Source organism: Stegodyphus dumicola, chromosome 3 (assembly GCF_044657685.1).
Source record: "Stegodyphus dumicola isolate Sdum_Otavi_A_Nest chromosome 3, ASM4465768v1".
NCBI classification, from domain to species: domain Eukaryota; kingdom Metazoa; phylum Arthropoda; class Arachnida; order Araneae; family Eresidae; genus Stegodyphus; species Stegodyphus dumicola.
Window position 1 is genome coordinate 69,069,691 of NC_140770.1, and position 14,970 is coordinate 69,084,660.

The window sequence follows — 14,970 nt, forward strand, 5'->3', positions numbered from 1 at the left end:
AAACGTGGTTCATACATACAGAAATTTCCAGCTAATATAATAAAAATTTCAGATACGAACTAATTATAACATTAATTTAGAAGTCAAACAGCAAAAATCAGCGTTATATTTTCAAATTTTCATAGGACTAGTTTCGATGGTTTTACTGAACCATCATTCTCAGCTGCAAAAGCGCAAATGAACGAGATAAGATATAATGATTAGATAAGGTAAGAGAGCCTGGAAACGAGACTTCTTTTCCTTACTTTATTAATATGTTGTATAAATATTAACAACATGTAAGCCATAACTTTCGTTATGATTACTACCACTAATCATTTGAATAGAATTAAGCTGCAGAGTTATGCCTATACATTAAGTCATGAGTCTCACATACTACGTTCTTCCTTCCAGTTAAATATTTGATTTTTAAAGTAATTAGTTTGATTTCTAAACCTAATCATCACTATTGCATGCAACCTTGGCATTTTTCTATTTACCGTACATGAAAAGAAAGAAAAATCAACAATTATATGTCCATACACATTTGTTTTTTTATATTTCACGATCTGCTGCGTAAAGAAGAAAATATTACCGCGGGTTTGACGGTTCCTGTAAATCTTAGGAATAAGCAAGTAGAATAAAAAAGAAAATTTGATCTTTTGTTGTATATCTAAGCGATAAAAATTAATATAAATGAAGCAAACACAGAAATACTTCTAAAACGTTCCGGTTTCTCTTCCTTAAAGGAAAAATGACTATCATAAATATTAAAAAAATTAAGAATCTAATTAGAACTAATTAACTAGATTAATCTAGTTATAACCACGTGCAGTGCTGATAAGGACCACGTGTTTCTGTGACTCATTCTCCTTTATTTTCTTCTTTCTAGGTATTTCTTTCTTCTGATGAGGAGGGACCTTTAGCTGCCTTAGAGTGTTTCATTATACCTACGCTAAATACAAGGTTGTTTTTACGATTTTGATATAACGTGTTCTTTGCGATCGCTGAACATAAAAATATTCATTAATTATATTAGAGTTTACAACTTGAAATCGTAGTAGAATTTCGTTTCTTTTAATAGAAAAACACATCTGACAAAGGCAAGAACAAACAAAAACAATGGCTGTTATTTTAAAGAAAAAGTAATGTGATAAAAGGGCTACTTTTAGTACTGTTTTCCTGATAATAAATGTTGTAGGTTTATTTATGGCAAAGCACATAAGAGCTATTTACCTTTTGGGAAGAAATGTCTTCGTAAATATAATATGAGGAAAGAAAAAGACAGATTTTATTTTCGCAACATGGAAAATTTTGAAGCATGAATTAGCAAGCTTGAACTTTTCGATTTCTTTAAATTATGCCAAACGCCGGCGATGACGTCTTGTTGGTGATCTAAACAAGGAGCTAAAAAAATCATTAACTTCATACAACAGCTGGAGCAAATCTGACTCAACGATAAGACAGGACATTACATTATCATAAACGAAATCATAGTATCCATTACACTATAAATGTTAGCCAGGGTAAGCAACCAACGTGTAAACTACCGAAATTTCAACCGAACTACGTAGATAAGGTGCACTCATCGACTGAACGCAAAGAACAGTTAGTTAGAAATTTTAATTTAGAAAAACATTTTAGAAAACATTAATCCAGAAAATGAAGATTCAGAATATACGCTACTTCTATTTTTTGACAGTGAATTTCATCAAACAAGGAAAATGACGATAAAATTTAAACACAATTCCATTCTGTCTTACAAAGAAGCTTCAACGGTAAATCGACTTCTTCCAGGCACAGAAGCAGTTTAAACTTGGTTCAAGATAATTTATTTTCAATAAAATGCAATAGGTTTTTTACGTATTTAAAAATAGTATTTGTGATAAATAACTTGGAGTACATTTATGTATCGGAGTAAGAACCAGATGAAAATGCGCATTGAAAATCTTAACAAAATATATATTAAATTAGGAAATAAACTAAAAAATTTCATATTTATTTTTTAGAAATTTGTACTAAATAATTTAAAGATAACAGTTTCTTAAATAACAACTGTACCTTAATAACTCTATATAAAGCTCTCGCACTATGACAGGCCAACTTAGCGAAGTTTCACTATATTTAGTTATTGTGTAAATCTATGCAAAAATGGAGCTAAATTTCAATCTGTAGCTTTTTCATCTTTTTTCATTCATTTTAAAATAATTTTATTTCCATTTTATTTAACTATCAAATCTCCAAATTCAACAAAGATGAGAATGGTTAGAGATCTAATTATCTCGTTTTATGGTGAACTTGAGAATAGTTTACAATAAATTTTACGTTACTAGATAGAAAATAGCAAATGTGATTGAAACAACTCAAAATTTAAAAAAAAATAATTTGCTTATTGATCACTGAATAACATCTTCATAAAAAAATAATAACAAAGAGTGAGAGTCGCTAAATGGATTTTTAGAATACGAAAAACACGTAACATTTAAAACAACGCCATTTAAGAACTACATTATAACAAGCTGCGTAACCTTCGACGTATAGGATTGGTGGATATTATAATATAGTAAAGCACACTGCCTAAGAAGCAAAGCACACTACCCTAAAGGGGCATCGACCTAAAGCTTCATGGAAGACTTTCTAAGGGAAAATAGTTACATTCATGTTACACATACGCAACATTCGATATGCATTAATACATTTATCATTATTCCTGCGCAGCTAAAAAAATCGATTCATTTCAGTTTTATGCTAGTATTGCTAATGACGCATGGCTTTGTAGTATTATTCTAAAGCTATGAAAGGAGCCCATATGAACTCTGAAATGAGGTTTAATTCAATTCAGATAACATCTTAATTCAACGAAGAAACAAGCGCTATATATTTTTATTGAAAACTATGGACGGGCAATACATAATAGATATAGATGTGGGGAAAGGCAACGACCATAGTTGATAACACACATTTATTACTATTTACAAATATAGATTACATTAGGATTACAATTAATGAAAATGGTATACGAGCGATCGAGCGACGTCTGCTCCGCTTACCAGCTAATCCTCGTCTTCTTCCGAAAGCGGGAAACACATGCTGAAGCAATGCATACGTCACACAGTAGGAGATTAGGGAATATCATGACATAACGTTTCCCACATTCGGCCATCATGACCAGACAGGCGACCTATCAAAATATCATCAAATTAAAAAAATTATTATAATATAGTAACATAGGTATGAAAAAAAATCTGTAGATACAAAGCTGAGGATACTTACACAAATGGAGCAAAAAAATAGATTAAACACACCACAGCAGTTAACTAAAAATAAAAAGAACGTTAGTATGACAAAATGAATTAAAAAGTTGATATGAGGAAAAAAAATTATTAAAGTTCTCAGGTGTCATATGTCCAAACTCAGGAGGACCTATAATGCTGACAGTTGAATAAAAATCAAGTGATACGTTCAATATTGTTGGACCAGGGTTTCATGTATTCAGCACAAGTAGATGTTTTGGATGGTCCGTCGAAAAATGCACACTTTTCCACATCATATGTGTCATTTTGTTTGAGCCTGGTGACTTTATAAGGTCCGAGAAATTTCTGTTTGAGTTTTAGACCAGGGCCAAACTGAGTTCGTTTGATAGCCTCGAGGTCATGCAGTTGAAATTTTTGTGCCTGTTTTCGTCGCAAATTATAAGTACGGCGATTTTCGTCTTGCACTTTAGAGATTTGCTGTTTTGCGTCCTTACGGAGATCGTCATGTTGCTGAATGAATGCAGATTTGATCTCCTCGTCGATTAGAGCAGCGATGTTTATGTCGTTTTGCGATTTCATTTTAGTCCCAAAGAGAAGTTCAAAGGGAGTGGAATTGATGCTACGTTGAAAAGTTGAATTAATAATTTGTTGCACGGCGGGAACATGGCGGTACCATTGCTCAGGGTTGGTTATGGAGAGTTTAGAAAGGACAGCAATAATAACAGCGCTCAACTTGACCGTTCGATCGTGGGAGGCCAGCTGTAATAAGAACGTGCTTTATTCTCTGTGTGTCACAATAGTTTGCAAATGCAGTGGATTTGAATGCAGGGCCTCGATCGGAGATAATCCGTGAAGGATTTCCGAAGACTGATCTTTGAGATTCCAGCCGACTGATAACTTCATCTGCGTCTGTAGACTTTGTCGGATAAAGCCACACGAATTTAGTAAACGAGTCTATAACTGCCAAAATATGTTTGTATTTCTTTGATGTGGTGGCAAGGGTACCTAAGTGGTCGATATGGTACGTGTGCAAGGGTGCGTCGTCTTTGTCAATGGGGTGCAGAAGTCCGTCTTGCTTGCCACGCTTTCGATTATTGAGGATGCATGGGATGCAGTTATGGATACACCGCTCAATTTTTTCTTTCAAATTTGGGATAAAATATTCGTTATTTGAAAGTTCTTGAGTGCGGATTACGGCGAAGTGGCCTCGTTCGTGATCTGTTTTAATGACATTTGCCTGCATATCCTCAGACACCACAAGTAAGTCAATGCCGTTGACGTTGTTGTACAGGAGATTGTTCTTAACGAGAAAGTTATCATACGAAGGCGTCGTTTGAAGGAGTGCTTTAATAGCCGTAATATGCGCGTCGGTTTCTTGTGCTTTGCGAAATTGGGGGAGGACACTGTCTTGGATAGTCATGCAACATGGACTGCGACTAAGTTCATCCACGTGAGCCATTTTTGAGCCGGTACGGTGCTCAATTTCGTAGTCAAAATCTTGGAGATATAAAACCCATCGGGCTATTCTCGAATTGAGTTCCTTTTTATTTAAAGTTTGTACGAAAGCGTTGCAGTCAGTGATAATTTTAAAATGTGAACCAAGGACGTAAATACGGAACTTTTTTAAAGCTTCAACAATTGCAAGGACTTCGAGTTCAAAACTGGTGTATTTACGCTCGTTGCCCGATGTTTTCTTTGACATGTAGTAGACAGGGTGAAAGCTGTTATCGTTCATAGATTTTTGTAGTAGGACTGCCCCCAAGCCATCAATGGATGCGTCGGTATGAATTTCGATAGGACTCTTTTGATTAAAAATACTTAAAACTGGCTGTTGAGAAAGCAAATATTTTAATCTGTGAAATGTGGTTTTCTGATCAGCATGAAATTGAAAGGGGGTGTCCTTACGAAGGAGATCACTAAGGGGTTTTGCAATGCTAGAATATGAGGGGATGAATTTCCTACAATATCCCGTGAGACCGAGAAAGCGTTGCACGTCTTTCGTACTCTTCGGTTCGGGGTAGTTAATTACAGATTTCGTTTTCGAAGGAAAAGGAAAAAGTTTACCACCTTCAACGATATGTCCAAGAAATTCGATTTTTTGTGAAGAAATTGACATTTACGAAAATTAACTTCTAGACTATATTCACTAGCAACTTTGAGTACTTGGTTGAGACGATGAATGGCCTCATTTTCATTTTTGGCGGGAATAACTACATCGTCCATGTAGGGTAAAACATAACCTTTGACAATTAAATCACGAAAAACATAATTTATAAAGCGCTGGAATACTGAAGGGCAATGTGAAAGACCAAATGGCATTCGAAGAAACTGGAATTGTCCGTTATGAGTTACAAAAGCTGTATATGGTTTACTTTCGTCCGCTACTGGCACATGAAAAAAGCAGTTACGTAGGTCAAGAGTACTAAAAATTTGGGCGTCTTGCAGTTTATCCAAAATGTCATCAATAAGAGGAAGAGGAAAATGATCCTTAATTAAAAGTCGATTAAGTTTTCTATAATCGATGCAAACACGGGGTGTACCATCTTTTTTACGCACCACGAGAACTTGACTGGCATATGGAGATGAACAAGGTTCAATAATTTTAAGTTTCAACCATTCATTTATTTGTTTGTCAACAATTTCCCGTTCAACAAAAGGAAGGCGTCTAGGAGGGTGAAAAATCGGTTTATCAACGGATAGAGTGATATTAAGTTTAATATCTGTCGTCTTTGTTTTATTTGGGACATAAGGATTCAGCAAACGTTCTGCCGCAGCACGAGTTTCTTTGGAAACATTTGAACCAATATCAAAAGCTGGAACATCGTCATTTATTGCAAAAATGAAAGATTCAGGAGCAGTTTCAAAGCATTGCTCGGAAGGTTTTGAAAAATATATACCGTCTGGTGTAATAGTTAATTTAGCATTTTTAATTACGTCACATCCTACAATAAGAGAAAATTGCATAGAATGATTTGAAACAACTCTAATATTAGCCGGAAAGTCCTGATTATCAATGTTGATAATGGTTTGAAAATAGCCAATAATAGGAATTTTCGAGAATCCGAAACCAGTTAACACTCCAGAATTATTTGAAAGTGGTGGGGAACCAAGTTGAATCCATGTGTTTTCGTTCAGTAATGTGACCTCACTTCCATTGTCAATTAATCCAGAAACTGTGCTATTGAGTATAACGACAGTTTTACACCTATTACCGTGAGAGGTTTGTACTGTATTTACTTCGGCAGGTGGAGTGGAAGTCTCATTTGATGTAGTGGGGCGGCAATCCATAGATTTATGTCCAAAACGACAACAAGTTAGACACTTTGGGCCAAGAGAACGATTAGGACAGGACCGTGAGAGGTGTCCGACCTCATTGCAGTTAAAACAAGTTTGTGGTTTAGTTTTAGATGGACCAGTATTATTAAATATCGTGTCGTGTTGTTGGTCTGAATTTTTTCGTGCAGTACCACGTCTGGGGCCACAATTCGTATTTTTAAAATTTGATGGATGAGAGATATTTGTATTAATTCAGAAGTCAAACAACAAAAATCAGCGTTATACCTACAAAATTTTCACAGGACTAGTTTCGATGGTTTTACAGAACCATCATCTTCAGCTGCAAAACCGCAAATGAACAAGATAGGAAATAATGATTAGATAAGATAAGAAAGGCTGGACAAGAATAAGCAAGTGGCGCCATCTGTTGGCGAAACCAGAACTAAAACATAATTTCTCTAAAAGCCGAAGGCAAATTTGGATTGGAATTAGGATCGTTAACTAGAACAGAAAGATTTCTATGAATGTGAAATGCCTCTAGAAAATCCAGTTCTCCAATGGAAGATGTTTTTTGAATAATTTTGGCAGCAGAAAAATTGAAAGTGTGATTTTCGGACCAACAATGTTGAGCAACAGAAGACTTCTGTGTTTCCTTTTTTCTAACATATGCCTCATGTTCTTTGACGCGAAATTTTAAGGCTCTCTTAGTTTGGCCAATGTAAATTAAACCACACTGGCAAGGAATCCTATAAATACCCCAGGAATTCATATCCGGAATGGGGTCCTTGAGTATAGAAGTTGGAATTTTATTGATGGGAGAATAAACAACCCGAAAGTTAAATTTCTGCAAAATATGTGCAACTTTATAGCTAATTGATGGAAAGAAGGGAATGACAACAGAATTTTTATAATCTCCTAAAATAAGAGTGTGGCTTTTAGTGTGTTGAGATGAGAATTTTTTAACTGCTTGATTAATAATGTTGGGTGAAAAGCCCCTGTCAATAGCTATTGCTTTTAAATAATTTAGTTCTTCATCAAGGGCGAATTTGGAGGAGCAAACTTGAAGAGCACGGAAAACATAGGAAAAAAATGAAGCTAACTTTTGTTTAGTCGGATGACATGATTTAAAGTGTGGTGGAAGGCAAACCGATGAAGGTTTACGGTAAACTGTAGTACTGAAGTTGGATGTGTTACGTGTGACCAGAATGTCGAGAAACGGAAGAGAATTGCAAGTCTCAAGTTCAAAAGTGAACTGAATAGCAGGATCAATAGAATTCATTGTTGAAAGAACTTTATTTAAATCATCTTTATTACCTTCAAACAGGGTAAAAGTATCGTCTACGTAGCGGAACCATGCCGGAAAGTTTAAAGTTTCAAACAATTTTGATTCATAATAATGCATGTAGATATCAGCCAGGATGGGACTGAGGGGGCTTCCCATGGCTAATCCCTCAGTTTGTTTGTAATATTTATTTTGGAAAACAAAATGTGTTTGTTTCAAACAGAGTTGAGTGAGAGAAATTAGCTCCTCAATTTCGATGCAAGAGAAATGAAATTCGCGAAGTCTGGTTTCTAGACATCTTAATGCACCCTCCACTGGGACATTGGTGAATAATGATTTTACATCAAAAGAAACCATGATCCAAAATAAATATTACAAACAAACTGAGGGATTAGCCATGGGAAGCCCCCTCAGTCCCATCCTGGCTGATATCTACATGCATTATTATGAATCAAAATTGTTTGAAACTTTAAACTTTCCGGCATGGTTCCGCTACGTAGACGATACTTTTACCCTGTTTGAAGGTAATAAAGATGATTTAAATAAAGTTCTTTCAACAATGAATTCTATTGATCCTGCTATTCAGTTCACTTTTGAACTTGAGACTTGCAATTCTCTTCCGTTTCTCGACATTCTGGTCACACGTAACACATCCAACTTCAGTACTACAGTTTACCGTAAACCTTCATCGGTTTGCCTTCCACCACACTTTAAATCATGTCATCCGACTAAACAAAAGTTAGCTTCATTTTTTTCCTATGTTTTCCGTGCTCTTCAAGTTTGCTCCTCCAAATTCGCCCTTGATGAAGAACTAAATTATTTAAAAGCAATAGCTATTGACAGGGGCTTTTCACCCAACATTATTAATCAAGCAGTTAAAAAATTCTCATCTCAACACACTAAAAGCCACACTCTTATTTTAGGAGATTATAAAAATTCTGTTGTCATTCCCTTCTTTCCATCAATTAGCTATAAAGTTGCACATATTTTGCAGAAATTTAACTTTCGGGTTGTTTATTCTCCCATCAATAAAATTCCAACTTCTATACTCAAGGACCCCATTCCGGATATGAATTCCTGGGGTATTTATAGGATTCCTTGCCAGTGTGGTTTAATTTACATTGGCCAAACTAAGAGAGCCTTAAAATTTCGCGTCAAAGAACATGAGGCATATGTTAGAAAAAAGGAAACACAGAAGTCTTCTGTTGCTCAACATTGTTGGTCCGAAAATCACACTTTCAATTTTTCTGCTGCCAAAATTATTCAAAAAACATCTTCCATTGGAGAACTGGATTTTCTAGAGGCATTTCACATTCATAGAAATCTTTCTGTTCTAGTTAACGATCCTAATTCCAATCCAAATTTGCCTTCGGCTTTTAGAGAAATTATGTTTTAGTTCTGGTTTCGCCAACAGATGGCGCCACTTGCTTATTCTTGTCCAGCCTTTCTTATCTTATCTAATCATTATTTCCTATCTTGTTCATTTGCGGTTTTGCAGCTGAAGATGATGGTTCTGTAAAACCATCGAAACTAGTCCTGTGAAAATTTTGTAGGTATAACGCTGATTTTTGTTGTTTGACTTCTGAATTAGTATTTATTCGGCGTGTTATTGTGTCTTAGATATTTGTATGTCTAGTCGTAACTACAGATTCATAAGTGCGTAGCTTTTCCTTGAATTCAGAATATGATTTTGCACCGTAGAGAATAATTTTATCGGATGGGGTACCTAGTATTCCTTGAATGGTATACTGAATGACAGAAGCCTCGTCGATAACACCGTCACCACGATTCGCAATTTCGCGCATTGCGATAAAATATTGCAAAGAGCTTTCATTCGAGCGCATTTTTCTTCTTTCGAGTTGTTTATGAATTTCAATAGAAGTAATTTTATCGGAGAACTCATTAAGTAATACTGTTTTTAACATGTCGTATGAATTGAGATTCCGTTGTGAAAACAAAAAAGTTTTAGCAGTACCCACAACAAGTCTTTTCGCAAAAACTAATTTTTGCTGGTCGGTAAGATTTGGGAATAATTGGAAATTATCCTCTATATCGTTGAAAAAAGCACGGACTGAATAGGAATCATTGCCTGAAAAGTTTCTGCAAGTGTTTGAAAGATCTCTCAAAATAAACCATAAGTCATGACTCATCTCGGTGTTCGCCGTCATATAAACACCAGAGCGACTCGAATTCAAATTTATTACTTCCGCGTCAGAAGAAACAACGCGATTTGGGCTTGGCGCCGTGGAGGGAGGGGAAGGGGGAACAGAAGAACTTAGACCTACAGGCGTCGGTGCACTGTCGGTGTTTGAAATTGAATGATCGTCATCGGATAAAAAACTAACATCTAGGGAATTGTGAAAATCCGTCAGATTAGTGAGCGCATGAAAAATTTTTTCACATAAAACATCTTTATTAGTGGAAGCTTCCAAATGCAATAAATTCGCCACTGATATAAAACCTGATAAAGAGAAATCTTTTAATAAAGGTTCTTTATGTTTTGCCAAATCGAAACTGTCCGGGAACGCGGCAAAATTTCGCATTCTCTTTCGCGAAGAATGATCAAAATCGGAATATCCGAGCACGGTATTAAATAATTTAATAACTCGTGTTGTGCCATATTTAAGAGAATTCGCTATCAATGGGATATCACCTAATTTTAGGGCCATAGTTCTTTAAACAGTAAAATAGGACAATATGAATATGAAATAGGGTATGTATGAATGAGAATTAAACAGTATAAACACAGCTTAAAATCGTAATACTAATAAATTATGAACGAATTATGGAAAAATGGGCCTACCTAACTTCGGGGCAGTCCTTATAATCCAGTATATATCTTGGCCAATCCAATGTAATCCAAAATCGAATTTCGATTTAACGTCCAAAATCAGAAGAATGGACAAGTAGCATGTAACATCATTCACATATGTCGTGCAGGTTGAAGAATATTAAATCGTCATAAAGGCACGTCTTCATTCACATACGTCGTCTAGCTTGAAGAAGAATATTAAATCGTCATAAAGACACGTCTTGTCTTTGTTAGCTTTCTGAACGTCTTTCGTGATTGCTGGTGTCTAGGGTTCGATTATAACGCATGCACAAAAGGCACGGTCGAACCCCCAAAATGTGGGGAAAGGCAACGACCATAGTTGATAACACACATTTATTACTATTTACAAATATAGATTACATTAGGATTACAATTAATGAAAATGGTATACGAGCGATCGAGCGACGTCTGCTCCGCTCACCAGCTAATCCTCGTCTTCTTCCGAAAGCGGAAAACACATGCTGATGCAATGTATACGTCACACAGTAGGAGATTAGGGAATATCATGACATAACGTTTCCCACATAGAAACTAGTTTTATCTCTTTAACACTTTGTTGATATTTGCATATACATGTACCATATATATAACTGATTGGTATTTGTAATAAAATTTAAACGAAAGAAAAAATGGGCTGAGCATATTAAGTAGTTTTTATCTTGAGTACAGTATATATTTTCTATCTATTACATATATCGCTTGTGATCTTATAAAAATACATTTTGTTCTATTCTTTTACTTCTGAAATGTATTGTGAATAAACCACGAACTTTGTATTTATCACAGAATTAATGACTCTGATTACAAAAAAAAAACCATTGAAAACAATATAATTTGTGCATAATTTAGAAATTCAAATTTGTGAAAGCAAACTATTTTAATTTGAATTAATTATGGATAGATTTTCATCAGATAATTTTCGATAATATTAAAAAACATAATTTTTCAAATAATTTAAGGTAAAGGCTTTTAATCATTTCAGAATTTAAAGAAAATTTCTCCTGTGGGAAAAGAAAAAAGTACCATTTTATGTTGTTTCTTTTAAAAGAGTTTTATCCGTTTCTTATTTCAGCGCTAATCTTGTGTATAAGTAATTGCCCATCTACTGTTTCTGAGCTGCTGTAATATTTTTAGCTCTGGGGCCCTAAGGATTCCTCAAAGTGCAGTAAGTTAATATTATACCTAATGAAAAACGTTAATTATTTATAAAGTGCCTACGTTTATGCAAAAAGTTAATCTTTAAAAAGGAGTAAAAAAAGAACTGCAAGGTAATATTAGAACTTTATCAACAACTTAATCTCTGTCTATGTATCTAGGGATTTTTCCCTATATTAAATAAATACTAACATTTTCATTCAGTGGGCTGTAATTAAATGCAGTACTGTTGACGTAAACATTAAAATGCTATTCCTTTTTTAATAGCTTCTAAAGTTACGCAGATTATTCGAAACGATTCGGTATATACTTCATTCCCTCAGCTGTCGGTTGAAAATTTACACTTCCAAATGCATAGTTTTTTAAATGAATTGCATAATTCTACATAAACGTGTCGATGCTTTGATTTCAGACAGTTCTATGAAGAATTGGGTTATTTAGATAAAAGGGGAAAGCGCGAGTACATAGTTTGCCTTCGAAAAGCGCTTTTTGAAGAGAAAATGGCTCGCATTTACACTACACATGAGAAAAGTAATTTTTTTTAGTCCAAAGGGGCTTTGTTCCTTAAGGACTATTGTTTTCGTTTTGAGATTTTGCGTCTGAACATTATAAACGGCGTCTCACTTTTCAGATCGTTGCCACCAAATACTATCTCCCTGTATTATATTTGAAGAAATTAAATAATGAAGAATCTGCATAAATGTATGTATTGCGATAAAACAACGGTACTTAGAGCCATCGAATTTTGAACGACGTCATCCTTCTGCGAATATGGGCATCTGAAAGCCCAAATTTGAAATTTGGGATTTATTTTATTATCTATTTCATATTTTGTAAAATTTAATGAATTTTTGATTAACAAACTCAACGATTTGAAAGCGAGCAATGGCAACACTCTACGGGAGGGGAAAAAAAACTTTTTATCTCAAGCGCACGGAACTGTGTATTGGAAATTCTAAAGATATGTTCATTTTAAAATTAGTTTGCGAAATTGCTGTTGAACTGAATTTTATAGTACATAGAACATGTACATAGAACATGTACATAGAACATGATATTTAATAAACAAAGGTAACACACAAAACGTTAAAAAAACGCCTTATTGGACGTAATTTAAAATCTGAAACCCTTCGTTCTATAAAAGAATCTGGCACTTTATATGGACGCAAAGGCATATATTTCTCTCATAGTAAGATATTAATTAAATTTTAGCTACTGAAAAATATAAACAAAACCACACATTTATTCGCATCAGTCACAGAAATGTTCGAAAACGAATTTACTGAGTCATTTTCCATATCTATTGCCGATTTAAATTGAAACTTTCCAAGTTTATGGCGCAGAGAGAAAATAAAAGTTATACATTTTGACAATTAATGGTTTTATTTGTGTAAAAGAGACATTCATTATTAGATTTTCAGGTAAATTTCATAAGCGTTGGAAGAATTATTTTATTGATCACATTTTCTTAGATTTTACATTTAAAAGTAATACATTTTCTCTTCTGAACAATGAATGTTTTATGTAACAAAGTTATCCTTTTTTTTCCATATAAAATTGTTTAGGTGTATATAAGGGTTCACAGGTTCCAGACTGTTTATATAAAAGTATGCATTTTTCTTTCAAAACTTTGAGATGGGAAGTATATGCTTAAGACCGACATGGAAAGAAATTAGTTTCATAATCAAAGAATTAAATAATAAAACTGAAAAAAAATAAATAAAACTGAATTGACTGTGTATATTTAATTTTAATTATTTTTACTTTTACAATTATACCCCCCCAAACGGTACAGTGGTTAAGAGAGCCGACTGAATACCGGAGGACCGGGGTTCGAATCCCGGATAAAACATGGATGTAAATTGTCTGTCCCTTTACAGGATGCAAAGGTTGCCGCGTATTAGTTGACTCTATAGTAAAATGGCCACCATTTCAGGCCTGAGAAGTGGCGAAAAAGCGTAAAAAATGACTAATGCCCGCCATAAAAAACATTCATAATTAAAATCTACCTCTAATTTTTTTAATTAATTATCAGTTTAAAAAATATTTAATAGCTCCATTGGTCCTTAGACTGAAAATTTTAATAGAAAGAATGTTAATAAAACTTTAAAATTTAATTTTTTTCTCAAAGACAGTTTATAGTTTATATCAGTTTATTAATGTTCTGTCATTTCAAAAGATATTTAATTAATAATGCTACGCCTGCTCCAACAGCTCACTTACATTTACTTGCCAAGTATTTCTTATTTTTGACTAATACTGACTGAAGTTTATATATAAGGTATTTCTTTTAATTTTTTTAAGTATGAAGATTTTTGCTTTTATAGTCTTTCTTTAACTTAAACTATTCTTTAGATAAGAAGTCAATTTCCTTTAATATGACAGCAAAAGTAAGAAAAAGTATTGCATTAGAAGTAAGTTTATCAATAATAAATGAGTGAAATAATACCATTACAGTTTCCTTCGTTTATAATCTTTATTTTGAACTGAGGCAAAATATTTTTGTTTCATAAACGATGCTTTTATAAAAGAATAATATATGATTATTCTTTTATTCATTTTTTATTCATTATTTTATTTCTTTCTAAGTAATTAAATTGGCTAAATTTGAGGAAAAAAATAAAAGAACAGTTCTACAAACGTAAATTAGAAGGCCTTGTTTCTCCCCAAATTCATCTGTACAAAAATTCAAACGTCAGATAGGAGCAGCAATAACATTACTCTTCACTTAATATTCACTAAATTAGATTTGGAAAATACCTCCTTTTGAAATCATCTAAAAATGTAATTCGTAATCCAGTTTCGGAGACATATGTAGAATGTTAAAGACTGCAATTTATTGTACTATCCAAAACGAGCTGCAACAAATTTAATAGAAATCCGAAGGTACAGATGTTGATTTCAAGAATTTGAAATCAAATATGTTTGAAGATAAATAATCAACTACATAAAACAAAATATATTATTTAAATGAAGTAAATATAAACGCTTCACTCTGGGTAATAAAAAGGCATATCCTTTATTCCCTCGAGTTATCAGTGTTAAAATTTTTTATCTTCTTCTGGATCAATTTTTAGAAGTAGGGTGTAAGACTATCTGGAAGGTGCCCGTCATAAATTAGATTGCAGTTACATTATATGTAAATAAACATTCATAATTTTATATGCCTTGAAGGATAAAAAAATAAATGA

The 14,970-nt window shown here is 33.8% G+C and overlaps 1 long non-coding RNA gene across 1 annotated transcript; it reads right to left on the reverse strand.

Annotated features, from left to right (window-relative positions):
* Window positions 1–2,855: 2,855 nt before the first annotated feature.
* Window positions 2,856–11,126, reverse strand: LOC146998023 (uncharacterized). The gene is made up of 3 exons (XR_015039986.1): window positions 10,595–11,126; window positions 3,253–3,296; window positions 2,856–3,160 (listed from the first exon to the last, which is right to left on the reverse strand). It is a non-coding gene; the product is annotated as an uncharacterized LOC146998023 (long non-coding RNA).
* Between the last annotated feature and the right edge of the window lie 3,844 nt (window positions 11,127–14,970).